This window comes from Lygodium microphyllum, chromosome 11 (genome assembly GCF_053477565.2).
Source record: "Lygodium microphyllum isolate KBCC chromosome 11, Lygodium_microphyllum_v1.1.10, whole genome shotgun sequence".
NCBI lineage: Eukaryota > Viridiplantae > Streptophyta > Polypodiopsida > Schizaeales > Lygodiaceae > Lygodium > Lygodium microphyllum.
Window position 1 is genome coordinate 45,183,843 of NC_141145.1, and position 15,308 is coordinate 45,199,150.

A 15,308-nucleotide genomic window follows, 5' to 3' on the forward strand; every position below is an offset into this window, starting at 1 on the left:
GGGTAAGGTTAATAGATTAAGAGGGCTGAGAGGGTTTTGAATCTTTGAAATATTTGACTGTGCATTGCATTTAGAATTGCGATATTTTAGTTTAAGGGGCTAGTAGCACGAGGAATCGGTGCTAGTCTCAACACATTGAAGCATACGTTTAGTGAAAATCATGAAAGGGTTGTTTTTCCACATCACAAAGTGCTAATTTGATGAATATTGTTTGTGCACTATGATCATATGCACTATGCATGACACGCATGACATGGTATCAGTCCTGGATTGCATAGCAATTGTCTTCCTAGGATATGACTTATACGTGGAATGGAAAGGAGCCTTTGCTGTAGGTCAGTTGTACAGTTTCCTTGGGACTATTTGGTGAGAATCTATATATTCATGGATCATACAAAACAAGAAAAGAGTGGACTGTGCGTTATGTTTTATATGTTGGAGCGACACATCTTAGGGCCAATCCCCGAGGTGTAGGAGAGTCGCAATGGAGCGCGGCAATCAGCCGATGGGAGCTTCCTTATGTTTGTATTACAAGACATTATGCCTATATGTTATGGGATCTCCCTCTGAGGAGAAGGGAAGGTAAATGTTGAACTACATATTAGCTACAAACACATACTAAAGTCTATCTAGCGTGCATCGATGTATTACATAAGCTCCTGGCCTGCGAGGCCGTGTGGTGGGGTTGTTTGTTGTGTGCATGAGGTCCGGCTAGTACCATAGCTAGTGTCGACCAATTTTAGGTCCCATCACCAAATGAATACAATGCTCATTACACGTACAAGTAAATGCTCCCATGTGTCCTCGGATGCACACATAAATACATATACACAATGCTAATGCACTTCCTCTTCTTAGAACTCAATCCATCTTCATTTATGTGTAACTCCTTGGTTCTTGTGTACACTCTTACACTTGGCAGACACTTCTTTCCCCCTTCATAACTTGTACTGCTTATACCAGATATCTCCGTCACAGTGCTCTGATCACCCCATTAAGTGATGCACTAGAAGTACTAGTCTCTAAATGGTCTCATGGCCATGCTAGATCATCATCAACTCTTAGAAAAGTGAGTCATTAATTTATTGACATAAATTTATTAAATAGAGAATGCGTAATAAGCAATCAATTTAGTGACATCCCTCTAGCTTCTAAACACTTGACCTCAACTGTAGAGGGGATACATAGTCCTTAAGAAGATATGGAAAGTCTTGTAGTTCTCTCTCAGTCATAAACTGAGCGTCCAATGGGGGATAATTCTTAAACTTAACCAGATACTTTCGTAATACCTTACCTGACCTTAGAGTATTGTCCTGATGGTGTAAAATTCTTTCAGGCACAAGGAACTCTTCTTTTTCTTCTATGTTAGGTAAATCTTCCTTGATTGGTTCCATTGGAGGTTCTCCAATATAGGGATGTAGCAAACTTATATGGAAACCATTATGAATGTTCCAATGACTTGGTAGATCCAAACAAAAAGTCACATCGTTTATCTTATTAGTGATCTTGAAAGGGCCATAATAGCGATTAGAAAGCTTAACCACTTTACCCTTTTAACCTTTCTGCTTCGTTAAGCGAGCCTTCTCAAACTTAAGAAGAACATGTTGTCCCAACTTGAGATCTATGCTTATCAACTTCGTGTTTCTACTTCTCTTGTGTTCTTTGGATAGCAACTTTTACTTGAGTGAAAGTTGTATCAATGTCTCTAACAAACTCATCTGCTGCAAAGATCTTATCCTTCATAAGAAGGATGGGTGGTAAATGAGGCTTACCATAGATGATCTCAAAGGGTGGCTTACCAGTACTAGAGTGTACCGTGTTATTATATGCAAACTCTACTAAAGGCAAATACTTTTCCCACTCTCTTTGATTATCAGAGACATAGGATTTCAAAAGGTCCTATGTGCAAACTTAAGAAGAACATGTTGTCCCAACTTGAGATCTATGCTTATCAACTTCGTGTTTCTACTTCTCTTGTGTTCTTTGGATAGCAACTTTTACTTGAGTGAAAGTTGTATCAATGTCTCTAACAAACTCATCTGCTGCAAAGATCTTATCCTTCATAAGAAGGATGGGTGGTAAATGAGGCTTACCATAGATGATCTCAAAGGGTGGCTTACCAGTACTAGAGTGTACCGTGTTATTATATGCAAACTCTACTAAAGGCAAATACTTTTCCCACTCTCTTTGATTATCAGAGACATAGGATTTCAAAAGGTCCAAAATAGTAGAATTACCACTTTCACTCTGCCCATCCGTTTGAGGATGAAAACTTTAACTGAGTCCCAAGGTTCTCAAAGAGAGCTTGCCAAAAGAGGCTAGTCATGTGGGGATCTTGATCACTTATAATGGACTTAGGCATGCCATGATGCTTGAAAATATGAGCAATGAATACTTAGCCATATGATCGACTTTGATTGTCTTTTGCATAGGTATAAAGTGAGCTTGCTTATTGAATCTATTAATGATAGTCTAGATTGCATCATTGCATGCTTGTGTGTGAGGAAGCTCCATGATGAAGTCCATGGCTATACTTTCCCAAGGCTCATTGGGAATAGGTAATGGCTTCAGTAAACCATGTGGTTTATTCTTGTCATACTTTACTTTTTGGCATATCTTGCACTCATGGACATACCTTTCAATGTCACCTCTAAGAGTGGGCCAAAAAAAATATATTTCCAATGCTTGAGTAGTGGGTAGAATACCCCTATGTCCAGCATATGGAGATGCATGTGCTTCATCCATTACCTTGTGTCGCAATGGTAATGCTATACAAATTGCTTGATGATGATACAAATAACCATCTCGAATTGAGTAAGGTGTAATTGACTGAGCTGATCCCATATGGTTGAGAATTCGGAATTAGTTGCATACATTTTGGGTAAATCCATGAACTCGCTATGGTAAACAATTGTGATTGCATTCACTCGAGGTCTCCGAGGTGATAGAGCATCTGCTACTTGAAGAGCATGTACCACTGCCATAAGCTCTTTCTCATATACTGGAGCATGTAGCTCATGATCCTTGAGGTGTCGGCTCTCAAATGCTACTACATGATACTCTTGGTTAAGCACAGCTCCAATGCAATCCCCAAAAGCTTCGCAATGAACTTCAAAATGTTTTTGAAGATCCGAAACTATGAGAACTAGTTCTTGAGTCACAAGAAACTTAATTCTTTCAAAGGCTTGTCATTGCCTCGATCCCCAGCAAAAAGGCATCCGCTTCTTAGTAAGGTCATGTAGAGGAGATGCAGCATATGCAAAACCTCGTATGAACCTCCTCTAATATGAACATAGGACCAAGAAACTTCTAACTTCATGTACAGAAGTAGGTATAGGCCATTCAACAATGGCTTGAATCTTCTCAAGATCCATTCTCACCAAGTTGTGAGAAACAATATGGCCCAAGTAATGAATTTTCGAAAGGAAAATTTCACTCTTCTTAGCATTGACCTATAATCTATGCTTGCGAAGCTCTTGAAAAACAATAGATATATGTTTTCTATACTCTTCTTCAGACCATGAAAATATTAGAATGTCATCAAAGAAGACACCTGTGAACTTTGAGTGAGGTCTGAAAATTCTCTCCATCATTCGATCGAATGTAGCGGGTCCATTAGTCAAACCAAATGGCATGACTAAGAACTCGTATAGTCCAAATGTTGTACGAAATGCTGTCTTATGAACACCTTCAAGTGCTATCTGTATCTAGTGATAGCCACTCTTGAGATCAATGTGACTAAAGATACTAGTCCCTTGCAACTTATCCAAGATATCATCTATCCTTGGGATAGGAAAACGATTCTTAATTGTGATCTTGTTCAAAGATCTATAGTCTATGCGCATACGGAAAGAACCGTCTTTCTTTTGAACAAGTAAGACTAGAGAGCAGTATGGAGAGAACTAGGTTGAACTAACCCTTTTTCCAATGGTTCATTTACTTGTTTTAGGATCTCCTCTTGATGACTTACACTTACTCGGTAAGGCGGTTGGTTAGGTGGTGAACTGCCTGGGATAAGATTAATTGTATGATCTTCTAGGCGCTTTGGAGGTCACTCTCCTGGGAGTGAATCACTAAAACAATCTTCATATTGTTTAACAAAATCATATCTGGCTTGATCAATTAAAGAGAGGGGTTCTTTTAAAGTCTGAGACTTAGAAGCATTAGTTGGTATTGTGTGTTCATTAGAGGCATCAAGTGCCCTTGAATCATTAGCTTCTTTTGACTCTCTCACAAAAATCATGTACGTAGAAATAGCTTTCTTCATTTCTTTAGAAATGCTAACATGACTAACCATTGGCACATGCCAATCTCCAGCATAAAAAATGCATACTATGTTTCGACCCTTGAATTGAAATGCAAGGGTCTTCTAATCTTGTAATGCCAAGGCATGCCTAAGATAACATCATAGTTACCAATGGGTGCAAGTAGAAAAGATTCTTGGTCGCGATAATCCCCAATTCTAAGATTCAACTTCCCTTGGGTAGGAGTAGAATTGGTTGTAAGTCCTTCAAATGCCGAACTTGATCCAATTGGTGTTCCCAATCGATCCAGTAGAATTTGTAGACTTTCAATAGTATCTGCTAACACAAAATTATCTATGGACCCTGGATCAAAGAGTATCAAAACTCGTTGATTGTTGAGTGTCCCCCAACCCTTTAAGAGTTGTCTTTTCTTCTCATTTGAATGAGTGTTAGCTTGCACATCTGGAATAGAATTTGAGGATGGTGGAGAAGGATCTTTAACCACATTTGCTTCCTTCCTTTTGTGAGGACAATCAGGCTTCATATGCCCTAACTCACCACAAAGAAGGCACCTTCCTTCCTCTTTGTACTTTTGTATCTCAAAGGGTGAGAGATACTTGCACTTCTTCTTGTTACCCTATGGCTTTGAATATTGGCCATGGGTAAAGGTAGGTCTTCTTTGATTAGTCCTGTCCCTTGGTTGATCATAGAGCTGCTCTTTTCTAGCTCTATAAGAACTCATCTCCAACTTTCGAGATGAACTAGGTGTATGAAAACTTTCATCTATGATGGTAAACTCCATCATGAGAGATAAGGTTTCATGTGGATATATCTTCATGGTTCTGTGTAAATGAGGGAGTGGGCTAGCTTCAAACTTCCTTTTCTTCTAATCTCCATGAAAGGAGTAACCTTGAGAAGAGTAGACCAAAACTTGTCCACATAACTAGTGACCGTCTCATGCTCTTTCTGGCCTAGCCAATCCCACTTCTTCTTGACATGATTCTCAAAATCGGGAAGCAAGAATTGAGCATAAAACTTCTTCTTAAACTTTTCCCAAGTCGTGGGTTTCGTTCCCTCTAAAATGAGAGTCAACCACCAATTGGTAGCGGTGTCTTTCAAGTGCATGCTTGCATGCCTGAGCTTGGAATTTTTTGAGAAATTACCATAAAAAAAGAAACTTCAAATTTCTTAAAAAAGGCTACCGCCTTAGTAGGATCTCTCTTACCAGAGTAAGAGTCAAAGTTTATATCCTTATCCCAAGTGATGGACCTAAAAACGGGCCGGCATTGGCTCATGCACTAGCCGGGCCTCGTCACTACGCACAAGACAACCCCTCGGCCTCGCGGCCAGGAGCGTCTATCAAAATCTCTGCCTTCCTAAACATTGCGTTTGTAATACGTTGTAGTCCAACTGATCCTAACCCAATATTACTCCTCAGAGGGAGTCCCTTTCACATAGCCAAAAGGCTCGAATCACATATACATGGGATTCCTCCTATGGCTAAATGTCGTCAACCCTCTGCGACTCTCCTACACCTTGGGGATTGGCCCCTCGATGCGTCGCTCAACATGTAGACATATCGCACAAAAGTCGCTCAAGGTACCAAATAAGCGTGTCCAGGAATGTACCATTGTCCTCACTTGATCTTCCCTTTTAGGACCCGCGTCTACCTACAGCATGGGTACCTCACTTCCTCTCAACATAGGTCATATCCTAATAAACCAATTGTAATGCATGTCCAGGAGCTGGTCACTGATACTTTTTAAATTCTTTTCATGCTCTATGCATTTGATGGATGCCTAGTGCTCAAACATTTAGCAAACAGTATTGTGCACAAGTGCAAAAACATTCTTTTAATGGTTTCCAACTATCGTTCGTGCTTCGTTGCATGGGCCTAGCACCGAGGTGATCCTCGTGCTACTAAGCTCTTAATTTTAATTATCATCCGTCCTAAATGCTATGCATAGAAATCAGCAACTTTCCCATCATCTTCACACGGCCTTTAGACATATTTCAACTCCTCTACCCTTCCCCGTTTAAATATTGCATCGTTGGATAGATTTATAGGGTATTTTACCACCATTTTATGTGAAAAAACCGGAAAAACACACACTAGAACAAGAAAGTGGGGTTGAACTGAGGCAAATCCTCATGCTTCAGTCCCCACAAACATTCACAAACATTGCTCTTATTTATCCTTATTTTTCGGAACCCAAAATGCATTTTTCCCCTATTTTTTAGGGTTTTTCCACCCTTTTCTTGTATTTTTCCTTATTTTCCTGCATTATTTAATTACTGAAAATTCAAAACAGGTTATGGGCTGTGGTCCTTAGTTCCTTCTTGCAGAAAAATGAAAGTTTAGTTGATGTTCCTATTTACTTCCCCATTTTTATGCTAAAAACCCTCATTTTCCCTTGTTTTTTCATGTTTTACGTGTTTTAATGTATTATTTTGAACCACAAAATGCATATTTTTTTGGTTTTTTGATTATGACCAGCAAGAACTCATAGAAAACAGTAACATGAACAGTTTTTATCCCACATGAACAACATTTCATCCATCAAAAGCCATAAAAGCTCAAATTTCCTTTGAAAATTTCAAATTACCGCTTATTTGCGTGTTTCGGGTTTCATGTCCATGGCTGTAGATTTGGAAATCAGCAGCACTTCATGTCCAGCACAATCACCAATCACCATTTCCAGCCCGTGGAGCAATCCGATCCATGCCAGACAAGCCTCCATCATTCTTTATTCTTCCTTCTTCTTCCCACATGAACTTGCCTTTAGAAGAGAGAGAGAGAGGAGAGAGAAAGACTGAAATCAGAGATCTTCAAAGGGAGCATCATTTGACGGGCGAAGGGCGGCGAAATGACCAGCATATAGAGGGAAAATGAGGGCCAATGATCTGCCTGATAGGTTGTATGCAACCTCCATGCCATGATGAAGGAGGAGGAGGCGCATTTTTCGGGCGCATCCTGGCACCTCCTCTCTCCACGTTTTTTCTCATCAAATGCATGAAACTTTCATGCTACATTAAAAATTGGGCTCCCAAGGGTCATGCCCATTTTGGCCAAACTTTGGTCCACCTTTTCAAATCTTGCCCACTTTGTGGCTATTTCCCCGTCCGGACTCGGAATCGAGCTCTGAAAAATCCTGGGCATCTGGCTTAGCATCCCGCATTGGCCAGTAGCTCTTGTCAACCCGCACGACTGTCTGAAAAATTATGAAAAATCAACAAGTGTTGCTCAGGCGCCTTTAAAGCATTTTGACACTTAAAATCGTCCTAGATCGAGCCGCCGCCTTTGACATTGAATATTTTTCCTTTGATATTCATAATTTTTAGCTATTTTTAAGCACTTCCCGTCACCTAAATTCCGCTCTCACCAAGACTTGAAAGTCTTAGTCTTCTTAAGCTTGCTCCTCTTATGGTCTCTCTTTGTTAGTTTATGGATTGCATGAGACTTAGAACTAAGAGAGCAGGAACTAGAAGTTGATGAGGAGGAGGAGGAACTTGAGTAATCATGGGAGTAGCTCGTTGCTGAGGGAGATGAATCCCTCCTTACCCACCTCACTCGAGGTGAGGTCTTTTTACTCTTCTTGACCCAAGAGTCCTTGTTCCTTCTAAGAAGCTTCTCACCAATTGGATGCTTTGTACCTTCACCATCAATTGGTACAATGGTGTTTCCTCTAGTATCACCATCTTTTGGAGGATTCGGTCCTTCATAAGTGGCTTCTTCTCTTGCCCCTCAATTGTCAATCAATTGATGTACTTCGAGAATCTCCAACAAGCTACAATACTCTATCAATTGAGCCCGTAATTGCTCACTTGTAGGTGCTTCATCAATTGCCATTTTTACCTTCTTCTTACAAGGATTGCCTTTACTTTGAGAAAAGCAAAGAGACCTACTCTGATACCATTGTTATAAGATCCGAGATACACGATCGACTTTCTTATATACTTAAAATATATATGGTGAATATTTTGTTGGCATAGAGGGAGAATAGATGAGAGAAAAGAAAGATGTAGAGAGAGAGAGAGAGAGAGAGAGAGTGTGTGTGTGTGTGTGTGTCTGTGTGTGTGTGTATGTGAGAGAAACTGACAATAGGGCCAGTCCCCCCCCTTGTGGAGTTATATTATTGACAAGGAGCAAGCTCCTCCATTACACATAAACCAATTCTTACTTGTAGATCTTGGAAACAAGATCACAGTTCCTTGCACGGTATACAACTATTGCACAACTTGGAAGTTGACACCTTTTGGTCCTTCTTGAGTCTCCTTCTCTCCTACACAATATGTGAGGGCTCTTCTCTTGATGCTTGATTTCAACAGAGCTTCCACAGCACTTGCACCTTCTATTCTCCTCTTGGAACTTGATTTCAGTAGAGCTTCCACAACACTTGCACCTTCTCTTATCCTCTTGGAACTTGATTTCAGTAGAGCTTCCGCAACACTTGATTTTAGTAGAGCTTCCGTAGCTGTTGCACATTCTCTTCTTCTCTTGGATGCATGCAAAGTGATGCTTCCTTCCACCTCTCTCACACCCAAGGAGAGCCTCCTCTTTTATAGGCTTTCAAGAGATTCTCTTCTTGGAGAGAGACTTGAGTTGATCTTCATGCAAGATGTGTTTATTTCAAGACCTACTCTGCAGCACTAATTTTGAGATATCTCTCCATGCGTTGTTCGAATGAAAAAACGTCAAACACGAAAGTTGTAGATCTTGTTGTTTCTGATAACCCTAGTGACCTGTTTTTAGAGATCATTTTTCTATCGAAAGATATTTTAAAAATAGATTTTCTATATCTAAAAAAAAAAACTTTTTTAAACTGCACTCTTAACTTGTGGTCCATGCAACCACCTTGAGTCATAGATAAGGAGAGGTCATTAGATTGCCTTGGGCCTCAACCTTAAGATTGGATTCCACACAAAAGCTTGTGTCATTTTAGACCTTAGAAAGAGAAAATTACTTCTCTTCTCACTTCCAAAGGATCACGTCTCTTGTCTTCCTTAGTGAGAGAATTACCTCTCTCATCTTTCTTAATGAAAGAAAATAAAACCTTAACTTGTAAGGGGGAGGATGACCCCAAATGAATACAATGCTCATTACACACACAAGTAAACGTTCCCAGGCATCCCCGGATGCACACATAAATACATATGCACAATGCTAATGCACTTCCTCTTCTTAGAACTCAATCCATCTTCATTTATGTGTAACTCCTTGGTTCTTGTGTACACTCTTACACTTGCCAAACACTTCTTTCTCCCTTCATAGCTTATATTGCATGTACCAAATATCCCCATCACAGTGCTCTGATCACCCCATTAAGTGATGCACTAGGAACACTGGTCTCTAAATGGTCTCATGGCCATGCTAAATCATCATCAACACTTAAAAAAAAGCGAGTCATTAATTTATTAACATAAATTTATTAAATAGAGTAAGAAATCAATTTAGTGACATACTCTAATTTTGGATCATGAGATGTTAAGACTCCAAATCCATGGATGTAAGTTGGTTGTACAAGTGGGGCCTTTGTTGACCCACAACTAGATTTAGAACTGCCTTCATTTGGCTTATTGTAATAAAAGGAAAAATGAAAATAAAAAAATTTCCAAATTCTAATTTGTTGTTGTTCTGTACCAAAAACTCTACAATGCTGCAACCTATGATTTTGCTAAGTTTTTTACCATTAAAAAATAATCACCTAAAAAATTCACATGTCATCACCTAAAAATCAATATTATCTTTCTAGTAACATATTTGTTGAGATGGCAAGCTCAACACGTGCGGACATTGATGATGGACTGCCTTGCTAGATGAGTCCGCACATCTACACTTAGCACGTTGGTGGTCATTATGATACTCACATGGCCACTGACTCATCACTTATTATATTTAGTTTGTTACATCTACCTATAGCTGGCAAATATATAGTGCCAGTCGATTAATGTAATCGGTTATGCATTGTTTGACTTAGAAGGTCAATTTCCTTTATGTTGTATCTTATCTATACTTTGTGTACATTGTATAGTATGTGGAAGAAGAAGAAAAATCAGCAAGAAAACGTTTTGGCCTCCATCTCTCTTCTTGTGTTCTTGAGTAAGCTTTCTCTTGCGTGTACAGTGTGTGTTTGGCGCAGCAGCTCAAGCAAAGTCCACCATCACGTGATTCTTGACATGGTATCAGAGCTGCGCCATTGAGGGAGGCTGATTTTGAAGGTTGAAGTGAAGAAGAAGAAGCAAGGTTCGAGAAAGCAAGCAACGGGTAAGAAGCTCTTCCATTCTTCCACTCTTTCTCTTGGATAGTTGCCTGTGGAGGCACTAGAAGCAAGGCAGAGCAAAAATCTCAGATTGCTGTGAGATTTGGTGTGCAAGCAGAGCACTGTATATTCTAAAGATAAGCCCTTTAACACTTGCTCGCAGTTATTTTGGGCGTCTCAGGCCATTTCAGGCCCCGTTTTAGAGCCGCAAGGTTGCGGACATCAGTTTCAAGGTACACTATGATTTCGGTTGTTTTGACTGAAAGTAGGTGCACAGGTTATAGATTTCAAATCTGTAATTTTTGAGGTGTTTGTTGGAAGTAAACATAAGGTTTATCTGCAAACAGGTTGCAGATTACATGTGCTTGTTGTGTTGTATCCTTGTTTGTGATAATGGCAGAGAACAGTGGAAAGCCCATTATTGAGAAGCTCAACAAGAACTACCCTTCATGGAAGTTCCGTGTGATGAACTTCCTCATTGGAAAGGGCCTTTATGAGTTTGTTTCAGGTGAAGAAAGGGAGCCAAAGCTGGGTATCCCTCTGACTGCAGATGAATTAAAAGCATGGAAAGAATGGAATGTGAAAGACAAAAAGATGATGTACTGGTTATCTGTAGTCATTGATAATACGATGTTGGGGCATATTAAGAATGCAGAAACTTCACATGCAGCTTGGACAATTTTTGAAAATATGTTTTTAGTAAATACAAAGGCACGAAAGATTCAACTCAAGCAAGAGTTGAATGCCTTGAAGAAAGGAAAAATGTCTGTCAATGAGTATGTGTTAAAGGTGAGGAGCATTGCAGATGCTTTAGCAGCGATTGATGTAATGCTTGATGATGATGATTTGGTTTCATCCATTTTGAGTGGCCTTAACAATGAGAAGGCATGGAAATCATTTGTTACTTTAGTATATGTATGGAAGCCATTTCCAAATTTTGATGAGTTGATCTCTCTCATGACTGAAGAGATCAATATGCAGGGTGACTCATCTGAAAAAAATGGTGAACATGTTCAAGAATTTTACTTAAGTTCAGGAAGAGGACGTGGTAGATCCTCTTCAAGAGGCTGTGATATGGGACGTGCTGGCGATAACCAAGAAAACAGGTTCAATCAGCAATTTGGTGAAATGCAGGTTTTAGGAGGCTGAGGAAACTTTAGAGGCATGGGGAGCTCTAGAGGAAGAGGAGGATGGCATAATAGAGGTTCTGGAAATTCTACTATTGTTTGCCATTATTGTGGCAAAACAGGCCATATTGCAGCCCATTGCTATGCAAAGAAGGATGATATTTGCAGTGGTAAATTGCAGCTATGAAACTATGCATCATCTGTATGACAGAATGAAGACAAAAATGAGCGTCTATTTGTTATGCAGCATATGATGAATGCAGTTACAGGAAAGGGGACACATGATGATGTATGGTATATCGATTCAGGTGCATCTAATCATATGACCAGTCATGCTGAATGGTTTGGGAGAGATGTAGGACCTACAAAATCCAGGTTATGTGCAGACGGGTGATGATTCATGCCACCCAATTTCACACATTGGAAAGGTTCCCTTGTCATTGTATGATGGCCAGACAAAGAGTCTGATAGATGTATTACATGTGCCATCAATCACAAAGAATCTAGTGTCTGTTGGCCAAATGGTAGAGCAGGAATTGCAGGTCCGATTCAATGCAAAAGGTTGTTTTGTAGAAGACTTTAATGATAAGTGCAGGTTGGTTGCAAAAGGAAGTAGAGTTAGTCGAATGTTTACTTTAGATGCTGGAATTCCTGCAATGGATGCTGCTATGTATTCTAAAGGAAAAGAAGTAGTTGTAGATATTGAAATATGGCATAAACGTATTGGACATGCAAATGTGCAAAGGTTGACAGTCTAGAGGATTGGTTATAGGATTGCCTTCTTTTAGAGTTGCAGAATTGCATAAAGTCTGTGAAGCATGCCAGTTTGGTAAGCAGGCAAGACAACCCTTCTCACATGACAGAGAAATGAGTAGAAAAATACTTGATGTAGTGCATACTGATGTTTGGGTGCCTACACAGAATGTAGCTCTTGGTGGTAGTAAATACTTTGTCACATTTATTGATGACTATTCAAGGAAGTTATGGGTATACTTCATGAAGGAAAAGAGTGATGTGTTTGAGCACTTCAAATCTTTTAAGGCAGTTGTTGAAACAGAAACATGCTTAAAAGTGAAGTGCGTGAGATTAGATGGAGGGGACGAGTACCTCTCTAATGAGTTTACTGGCTTCTTGAGGACTCATGGGATAAAGAGGCAATTTACTTGTAGGTATACCCCACATCAAAATGGGGTTGCAAAAAGGAAAAGTTAGGCATATTGCAGAAGTCACACAGGCATTAATGGCTGAAAAGAATATGCCCATTTGGATGTGTTGCATAAGTTCATGTGCCAGATGAGCTATGAAAGAAGCTTGATCCAAAGGCTAAAAAATGTATTTTTATTAGGTACTCTTTAGAGCAGAAAGGGTATCGCTGTTATAACCCTGTCACAGGTGAGTTTAGAGTGAGCAGGGATGTTATCTTCGATGAGATGAGCAGCCGGTGTGCACCTGCCAGTAATGTATTAGATGATGATAATGATCAATACAGTTATGTGCAGAAAGAAACACAAGAATCACAGAGTCTTAGTGGACCAGAAATATCATCTGGTACTATACCTACAGTGAGGCTACCTACAGTGAGCCCTTGGTATGGGAGACTAAGGACTAGCCCCACATCTTCAGGTGGATCTATAAGTGTTGCAGGAAGGAAAGAATAAAGTGCTGGATGTTAATGATGCATCTACCAGTCATTTGGGATTTGACAGAGATCCCAATGGTTCAGAGAGTTTGGATGATGAGCTTGGTATTCCTTCAGTAGGGACACTAGGTGTATAGAGAGCTCAGAGTAATGTAAAGGCTCCATTGAGTGATCTGGTGGTATGCAGATCTAGCAGGGTCAGATACCCTGTTAAAAGATTTGGTGACACCATTATGCTTATATGGTGAAACTAGTTCAGGATGTTGAGCCCACTTGTTTTGAGGATGATGTTGGTCATGCTCATTGGGATGTAGCAATGGATGAGGAGATGGATGCATTAGAAGCCAATAAGACTTGGGATTTGGTACCCTTACCTAAGGGTAAGAAAGCTATTGGCTGTAAGTGGGTTTACAAAGTCAAGCAAAATGCAGATGGTTCAGTTAGCAAGTATAAAGCTAGGTTGGTTGCAAAAGACTATGCTCAAACATATGGCATAGATTATGAAGAGACATTTAGTCCAGTTGCTAGGATGGCAACTGTTAGATGTGTGATTGCCGTGGCAGTAGCCAAAGGTTGGATTTTGCAGAAAATGGATGTTAAGAATTCCTTCTTGCATGGTGAATTGCAAGAAGAAGTGTATATAGAGCAACCGGCAGGTTATGAGGATTTAGAGCATCCCACATATGTCTTCTATCTGACATGCTACTAGCCCAATCTGCATCTGTGTATCCAAAGACATGTACATCCTTACCTACCCCATAAAAAAGGCCATAATGTAAAGTGGACTTCACATACCTCAATATATGTCTAACTGCATCCAAATGAGGCTTTCTAGGCATCTGCATAAACTGACTGACAAGGCTAACAACATAGCTCAAGTCTGGCCTTGTGATAGTCATGTAAATCAAACTCCCTACTATCCTCCTGAACATAGTAGGGTCTTCTATCTCATCCCCAACGTCAACACTCAACTTCACATTTTGCTCCAATGGTACTGAAAGAGGCTTGCATGTTGTCATACCATACTTGGATAACATATCCAAGCCGTACTGCCTTTGGGATAGCCATATACCATCATCACATCTGATCACCTCAATACCAAGAAAGTATCTTAGCTCACCCAAATCTTTCATCTCAAACTTCTTTTTCAAGAAGTCCTTAACTTCAACAATCCCATTGTCACTGTCACCTGTAATAATCAAGTCATCCACATAGATGACTATGATGACCAAACCTGCATCTCCCTTTCTCACATAAAGTGAGTGATTAGCATCAGAAATACAAAATCCAATATTGACAAGATACTCTCCAATCTTGTGAGACCATGCTCTAGGTGCTTGCTTCAGCCCATAGAGTGCCTTCTTTAACATGTACGAGTGGATTCGTGTTTATCCTTGGTAGTTCAATAGTTACATGGAGTAGCAAAAAGTAGTTGCTTTATCGAGTACATACACTGAGTATAGAGGTGTTGCTCTTGGCAGCATGTGAGGTGGTATGGCTTCAAAAGTTATTAGGTGATTTGGACGTGCAAGGAGATGGTCCACTTGTCATTCATTGTGACAACATGAGTAGCATACAGCTAGCTAGGAATCTAGTATTCCATGCTAGGACAAAACACATTGAAGTGCACTACCACTTTGTGAGAGAGAAGGTACTTGCAGGAGAGATTGACTTGGTATATGTCAGCACACACGATCAGATAGCTAACATTTTCACAAAGGCATTGGATGCAGAGAAGCTTCGAAAGTTCCAAAGCTTACTTGGAGTTGCAAAGATAGAATTGAGCTTAAGGGGGAGTGTTGAGATGGCAAGCTCAACACGTGCGGACATTGATGATGGACTACCTGGCTAGATGAGTCTGCATGTCTACACTTAGCACGTTGGTGGTCATTATGATACTCACATGGTCACTGACTCATAACTTATTATATTTAGTTTGTTACATCTACCTACAATTGGCAAAGATATAGTGCCAGTCGATTAGTGTAGTTGGTTATGCACTATTTGACTTAGAAGGTCACTTTCCTTTATGTTGTAT